The 8,433-nt window shown below is 34.3% G+C and overlaps 1 non-coding gene across 1 annotated transcript; it reads right to left on the bottom strand.

Moving 5' to 3' along the window:
• Window positions 1-8,035: 8,035 nt before the first annotated feature.
• Window positions 8,036-8,142, bottom strand: LOC145561015 (small nucleolar RNA R71). The gene has a single exon (XR_014093598.1). It is a non-coding gene; the product is annotated as a small nucleolar RNA R71 (small nucleolar RNA).
• Window positions 8,143-8,433: the final 291 nt, after the last annotated feature.

Below are 8,433 nucleotides of genomic sequence, written 5' to 3'. Positions count from 1 at the left end.
ATGTTTTATTTGTTTTCCTGTTGTTTTGATCTAGTTTTGTATCTTTTGTCTTTGTTTTTTACGACTATGATAAATATAAGTTTGTGTTTTAGTAGAGTACAGTAAGATAAGAGTTCACTTTTTTTTAAAGGTCATTCGGTTAAGGGAATATATTTTACTCATGACCACCTTAAATTTACGTTGTGTGACTTAATAATGTATGATGTATTTTCATGTTGACCATGTCAATCTTATGGTTTTATATGATCCACTTTTTTTAGTAAGGGTTATTATTTGAAATGCTCATATGTATAAGGTTTTGTCGTATGTTCAGATGTTCTTGGGTAAATTTATATGTACTATCTAATAAGGGTAGGGGTTATTTCTCTTTTACTTTTTTACTAACTCTGAGATATTTTGTCCAACTCTTTTAGTATTGTAACCTAATGTCTTTGTGTATCTTTTAGAGCTGACATCTCAGAGCTAACTTTTTATAAGTGTTGTTTTAACACCTCGGTGAGTGTAATAGTGACCAGTTGAATTTAGGCACTCTTTTATTGTATACCATGTGAGTATTATTATTATTATTATTATTATTATTATTATTATTATTATTATTATTATTTTTGAGTTATGACACGACTTGGTCATACATTTTTTTTTATATATATATATACCATGGCATTTTAGAACCTTTTTATTATGTGAATATTAGAGTTGATTTTATCACGGTTTTCTTTATTTTATCAGGTTAAGCGTTGCAAAACAGATTAGCAAGTTTGTTACATGAAAAACAAGAGAATTTAATATCAAGATTCTCATTATTACCAAGATCTTGATATTTACCAAAGTAATCCTTGAATTTTAACTTATTTACTTTTTTTATTTACAAATTAACCCCTTTATTTACCTATAAATACCCCCCTAATTCTCAAGTTTTAACACACCAAAAAAAATTCTTACAACTCTTCTCTCTAAAAATTCTCTCTAAAAATTCCCCTCTAATCTTAGTTTTAGTTAAAATCTCTCTAATTTAGCTTTATTATTAAGTTATTAGCTTATTAAAAAGCATCTTATAATTAAGTTGCTATTTTCATTTAAGTATTGTTATTATCTTTAATTCCTATAAAAAAAACAAAAAAAATATTTCAAGTATTGTTGTTATTATCTTTGTTAAAATATTAGTTTAATTGCTTAAATATTCCTATTCTATCTTAAAACCCAAAAAAAAGTTTATTTCTTAAGTTTAGCTTTATTTTTCAAAGTTTATTTTCTCTAATCAAAATCAATAAAAAAGTTCTTTAGCTTTATTTTGCATTAATTTCTTTTAATATCTCAAAATTCCAAAAAAAGCACTTAGTTTTTTTATTACACTTTAACTAAGGAGTAATCATCTTTTCATTCTTGATAAGTAAGAAGGGTTATCCAAAAATATTGCTACATCTAGTTCAAGGTATTATCTTTATTCCTTTCTTAATTTCCTTAATTATTATTATTATGCTAACTAATGTGTTTGTTTTCATGTGGTGTTACCAATAAGGGTAATGACGATATTAGGTGTTAAATTAGCCCTAAATCTTTCATTACTCCACATTAGGAAGCCAATCCAATTGGTGAGGTGATAGGTTACAAAGTGGGGGGGTTAATTGCATTTTGCATTGTATCTCTTTATAATGCATTTTAAATATGAAAGGTTAATGCATTCACGTGATACCTAATATTTTTATTAAAAGAATAATGTATTTCTTAATGTGAACTTAAAGACCTAAGGAATTAAGAGTTTAAGCAAAGGTTGTTCAAGAGTAAAGAACTACTTACCACGTCCCAAAGATGGCCTATGAAAGAACCTTTACGACCAGAATCAGTTCCAGTTCTTTAGCTCAAGTAATAGAAATTTTCAAGAGCTTTCCAACCATATCTCACAATAATTTTTTCGATTTTTCTATGATTTTTAATGATTTTTTTAGTTCAAACTATCAAGAAGATGAAATATGCACGTTTTTCTCTTAATTGCTTTTTAAAATTTTTATTAATGGTGGTATGAAACCTATATTACACTATATTATATATATACTTCTTAAATTATGAAGTTTTAATGAAAATGTCTTTAATCTTATTTTAAAAATGATTTTAGAAATAAGAGTTTTGACAAGCCTTAATTCTAAGTGTTATTTTGAGAAACTTTAATCTTACCTTAAAGATGACTTCAGAAATAAGAGTCTTTAATTCTAAATGTCGTTGTTTTAAAAATCTTTAATTTTAAGATGACTTTTGAAATAATTAATGTCCTAAGAACTTTAATTTTCTTTTAAAGATGACTTCAGAAATAAAGTCTTAACAATCATTATTTTCTTTTATAATTTCGTGAACCTTTTTATTTCAAATCCTTTTGTGACACGAGAATGAATCATAACTTTGCTTGTTTGTTTTTAATAAGTAATGATAGTTAATATGAGGTTATGGCCTCATTTCCAAACATGAGGTAAGATTAATTATTTAGTCATATAAGGTTGTAACAATTATCCATCTCCATGAAAGTAAGCTTACATCCCATTATAATTACCCGATGGATTAATTGACAATCAGATATGATTAAATAGTTTATTGTTCCCTTTTATTTGGAAGTAAGGCCTTGACAGGTGTCGTGTTTTACTTGGCCAATTCCATTAAGCCTAAACACATAACCCTTAAAACTTTACAAAAATTATCCTTGAGTGAATTTAAACCCAAAGTGAGATTATATAGTGAACCCTTACAGTTTTGCTCCAAAAAATACCTTGACTCACTAAAAAGTCGTCAATTGGGACGCATTTGTTGAATTGTCTTATTCAAAAGACGTTTTTGGTGATCACTAATCGGGGTGATTTTCCTCAACCAAGGTGGTTCATTTTACTTTTATGAGTGAATCCGTCAAAGATCACTAGAATCCCACTTACAAAAATGACGTTTATGTCAACAACCCAAATTAAAAACCCAATGGAATTGGTTATTTAAAACATGGCATTTGTCCGAACTACGAAGGTTTTGATCCGTGAGTGAATTCAAAATCTCACTATGATCGGTACGTAGTGCAACTTTGGTGCTCAAACCTACCTTGTATTAATTTTTTTTTTTTTTATGTGGTTAATGTGTCTTAAAACTTGATTTTTGACAACGCAATAGTAAGAGCCCGTTCCATAGAACGGAAGAGAAGACGAGTTCCAGACGTTCGATTCTCTTAACCTAAACCCCGAACCCTGTGCCTTATTCCCTATTATGGAGTTAGCAGTTGATTTTTATTAAGTTTTAATTTCTTAAAATTGACTGTTCTAAAATCCGTCCTTATTCGGATAAAAATAAGGTGGCGACTCTAAGTTTCGTTTATAAGTCTTATCAGACACCTAAGTGGAACCTTTTATAGACTGATTTCTGTCCACTAAAAACCAGGTACCACAGAGAGCTTTCATTATGATTGAATAATGAAGATGATTACAGGAGCAGTATATATAAGCTACTGCTAGAAGCTTCTTAAAGGAAATCTTACAGTAACAAACTTATTACATGTCAGCATAGAGCTTATAACAAACTCTAACAACTTCTAACAACCTGTAACAAACTAATCCAGCGTGGCACTAGTTGTATTAGCAGCAGTCACTCAGCAGTAGTAGCAACATCCCCCCATCAAGCTAGGATGTATGTCATCTGCAGACAACACTAGCTTGGACTGTACTTGAGCTTAGTATGCAGCTTCTCTAGCAAAGCCTTGGTCAGAATATCAGCTAATTGTTCACCACTAGCAACATAAGTGAGCTCCAACAGCCCTTCCAAAACCTTATCTCGAGTAAAATGACAATTAATCTCTATATGTTTTGTTCTTTCATGAAATACAGGGTTTTTCCCTATGTGTATGGCACTTTGATTATCACACTTGAGAGTAACATGTTGTAAATCCTGTATTCCCATCTCTTGCAATAATCTGACAACCAGGCTACTTCAGATGCTGCCCCAGCCATGGCTCTATATTCAGCTTCACTTGAACTTTTAGAAGTTATGCCCTGCTTCTTAGACTTCCAGGAAACAGGTGACTTTCCTAACAAAAGAATGTAACCAGTTACAAACTTCCTTGTATTGGGACAGGTTGCCCAATTAGAATCTGAATAAGCTTGAAGAGTAAGCTTATCTGTTGCTCTGAGTAAAATACTCTGTCCTTGAGTATGAGCAACATATCTCAGGACATGATTTAATGCTGTAGCATGGTGAGTTCTAGGCTGACTGAGAAACTGACTGAGTGTCTGAACTGAGAAAGAAATGTCAGGCCTTGTATGAGACAAAAAATTCAATTTACCCACCTGACTTCTATACATCTTAGGATCATGATAAAATTCACCAACATCTGCTTGCAGCTTGAGATAAGTAGGAAGAGGAGTCAGAGCCACCTTGGAAATGTCCATTAGACATCCTTGCAAGAGTTCTCTGGTGAACTTCTTCTGTGTCATAAGAATCCCAGCAGGAAGATGAGTAATTTCAATCCCTAAAAAGAAATTCAGCAATCCCAAATCCTTGATACTGAATTTAGAATGCAAATGAGATTTAAAAAACTCAATCTCTGCAGAATCTGAGCCTGTCACTATGATATCATCAACATAAACTGCTGCCAAGGTGAAAGAAGTTTCTGACTGTTTTAAGAACAAAGAGTAATCATTTTTTTACTGTGTATATCCCATATTAATCAATTCTGTAGTCAGTTTGGCAAACCACTGCCTGGATGCCTGTTTCAGCCCATACAAAGACTTCTTTAGCTTGCATACCAAATTCCCATGATTCTGCATTCCCTCAGGAACCTTCATGTACACTTCTTCATGGAGTTCACCATGCAAAAATGCATTTTTAATATCCAGTTGATGTATTTTCCAAGACTGACTTGCTGCCAAAGATAGAATACACCTTCTAGTAGCCATTTTGACCACAGGAGAGAAAGTTTCCAAATAGTCTATCCCATATTTTTGAGTGAAACCTTTTGCTACCAGTCTAGCCTTTAACCTCTCAACAATCCCATCTGCTTTTAACTTGACCTTGAATACCCATTTACACCCTATGGGTTTCTTCCCTTTAGGCAAAGGAACTAACACCCATGTATTGTTAGCAGTTAAGGCATCAATTTCCTTTTGTATTGCTTGAACCCATCTAGGATCTTGAGAAGCCTCAAAATAACTGACTGGTTCATTAACTTGAGAGACAGTATTAATCAAAACCTTGGTGTCTGCAGGCAAAACATCAAATTTCACAATGTTGGACCAGCGTTCTGACACTGATTCTGCTATACAGACAAAATTATCAAAATGAGAAGGCCATTTCCTTGGTCTGGTTGACTGTCTCACTGGATTAAGGTCTAATACAGGAACAATGGTTGAAGTAGATGCTGTGTTTGGGTGAGGTGACGTGTTTGGGGTAGGATCTATGTTTGGGTGAGGTGATATGTTTGGGGTAGACTCTGAGATAGATTATGTAATGTTATCAGAATCAGTGGGAAAAGAGAAGGGTTCTGGTATATCATAGGGTGAATCAAAATCAGTAAGTGTGTTTATAGGTAAGAAAATCTGAGATTTTGGTTTAGAAAGGGTAGGATCAAACTAAAAAGGTAAGTGCTTCTCATAGAAAATAATATCTCTGGTGACTATAATCTTTTTAGTCTCCAAATTCATGACTCTATAGGTGATGTGTCAATTTTATATGGTATTTTACCCCCGTCCCTTGGTCATAATTAGTAGTGTTTTTGGCTCTTTAGAGCCACTTTTATAACTAATCGGTGTTTTCCAGTGTTTTCGTAGATTTGGTTGACTTTTGCAGGGATTTATGCTTTTGGAGTATTTTCCCGAGATATTTTGGAGCAATCACGAGCATTGGAGAAACACGACCACTTTTGGAGCCCAAGACCGGTGAGAGCCGGTGATTAAGGGCTCGGTAATCGGGATACCGAGGTATATGGACCGAGTGATCAAGACCCTAAGTGGATATCCGGATTGGGCCGAAGAAATAAGCCCAATCGAAGCTCCGAGCCTCGAGGTGAAGCAAGGGCCCGATCGGGCAGCTTAGCTCGATCGGGCAAGATGCGTGCTGGTGCGTGGCCAAAGGCGCGCCCGATCGGGTGAGCTGCTAGCTCAATCGGGCGCGGCTGTGAGAAGAACAATATGAGAAAAAAGGCGCGCCCGATCGGGCGGCCTCTAGCCCGAGCGGGCGCGTGTTTCTGGAAAGGCTCTTTTGACGAGCAATTAGTTTCTAATTAGGAGTTGTTTTAGTTTTGTTTAAGTACGTTTTTAGGACGATTATTAGGAGGGAACCTCCTTCTCTTAGACTTTCTCTCTCTACTTAGTTTTCTCTCTCTTAATCTCTCTCTAAACCTTTGTTCTTAATTCTTTCATTAATTCCAGATTTATTTTGGTAACGGTTTCTTCTCCCTTAATCTTAGTGTTTATTTTATTCCTTTCACCATGATTTATTTTATTACTTTGATTAGTTTAGTTTTTAATATGTGTGAGTAGTTTAATTTCTAGGGTTTATGGGGATCTAATAAACAATATGAAGGGGTAAATTATTGTTGTTGATTATCAATGCTAGATTAATTTCCTATTGATTGATTTAATGCTCTGTGACTAGATTAGGCCTATCTTTTATGCATGAGTTTGACAATATTGATTCAAGAATCGAGAGATGAGAATTAATGTTTAGGTCTAGTTTCAATAGGCAAGTTAATTTATAAATGGTTAAGTCAAGATTCGAGAGATGAGATTTAATACCGATAAATTAATTGTGCGATTGTAATAAGTAGCGAGAGCCCTTTACAATCTGGTTAATTGATGCATTGATGATTGACTATTATTGATTGTTGGTATTGCATGATAATTTCTTATTGGATTGTTTTAATGTTTTACAATTGCGGCTTGTAAAAGTATAGCAATATTAAATTGATGAATCGAGCAGATGTTAATTTGATATTAAAGGCTATTTTCAATAAGAACTTAGATCTAGTAAATTGCGAGAGCCTGTTAGATCTATGTTGATTAATAAATTGCGAGAGCCTATTAATCATGTTATCTATGCCTTGTCAATGATTGATTACCCTGTTTTACCCCGGAGTATTATTTATTGGTGAACCTATGCCCTAGATCCCTTTATATATTGTTCTCTTCCTACTCTTATTCTTTGTAGTTTAGTCTCTTGCTTAATTATAAATATTGGTTACTTAAATAATTTAGATTATAATAATTAATTAGAATTAAAAAGACCTGTTTCCCTGTGGAGTTCGACCCTACTTCCCTATCTACCTTAGTTAGTGATTTAGGTAATTATTTTTTATTAGGGGATACGACTTTACCCTGTCAAAATTTGGCGCCGTTGCCGGGGAAACGGTTTTATTTTTATTTCTGATTGTTTTTGTAGTCTAGATTATTTCCCCTTTTTGTCTCAGAGAGCGTTAGTTCTCTGAGACAAATCTCATATTTGCTTCTAGTTTTTGTTTATGCCCAGGTGTTCCAGATCAGGTTACATCCCTTTCGATCTTGAGATCGAACGTTCCTTCCATAGACAGAAAAACTTCTACAAGCAAATCCTGGCGGATTCTGGTGATAATAACAATAATCACCGCGATCCTCCAACTGATTCTAGCGATTTAAAGGTATCATCAGACACAGAATCAGAGATGGCGGCTCCAAAGAAGCTTAGTGATTATTCACAACCAAAGCTTACGGATTTTCCACATCTCACCCCTACTCCGGCTCTTGATGGGGTTCAATTTGAAATTAAACCTCAATTTATAACGATGATAGAGAGGAAGCAATTCAGTGGAGCAAAGGGTGAAGATCCGAATCTTCACATTGCCGACTTTTGTCAATATTGCAACACCATCAGACAAGCCGGGGTCACTCAAGACCAGATCAGGGAGATTCTCTTTCCCTTCTCTTTAACTGGAAAAGCTAAATTGTGGTTTAATGGCTTAAATTGAACTACACTTGGTATAACTGACTGGGAAACTCTTGTTTTGAATTTCTATAACAAGTATTATCCTGCAGAGAGAACAGCAGTACTACGGAGTGCGATTCAGAACTTTGCCCAAGAAGTCGATGAGTCTTTATATGAGGCTTGGGAGAGGTTCAAGGACTTACAAAGAGAATGCCCTCACCATAATTTAGTGCAATGGCAGTTAATCCAAGCCTTTTATAACGGCATTGGAAATTCTTCTAGAATAATTTTAGACTCTGCAGCTAGTGGGAGATTCATGAATCTTAATGTTGATGATGCAGGTCAGGTTATTGAAGACATGGCGATACACAATTCCCAATATGGGAATCCTAGAGGATTTGCTAACAAGGGGAAACATAGTGTCGACTCTGTATCCTTTTTGCAAGCTCAATTGACCTCTATTTGCCAAAAATTGGATAATCTGAGCACTGCTAATGTAGCCAATGTTTCTGCGATTAA

Source organism: Chenopodium album, chromosome 9 (genome assembly GCF_948465745.1).
Source record: "Chenopodium album chromosome 9, dcCheAlbu1.1, whole genome shotgun sequence".
NCBI classification, from domain to species: Eukaryota; Viridiplantae; Streptophyta; class Magnoliopsida; order Caryophyllales; family Amaranthaceae; genus Chenopodium; species Chenopodium album.
This window is presented reverse-complemented; position numbering and strand designations above follow the sequence as displayed.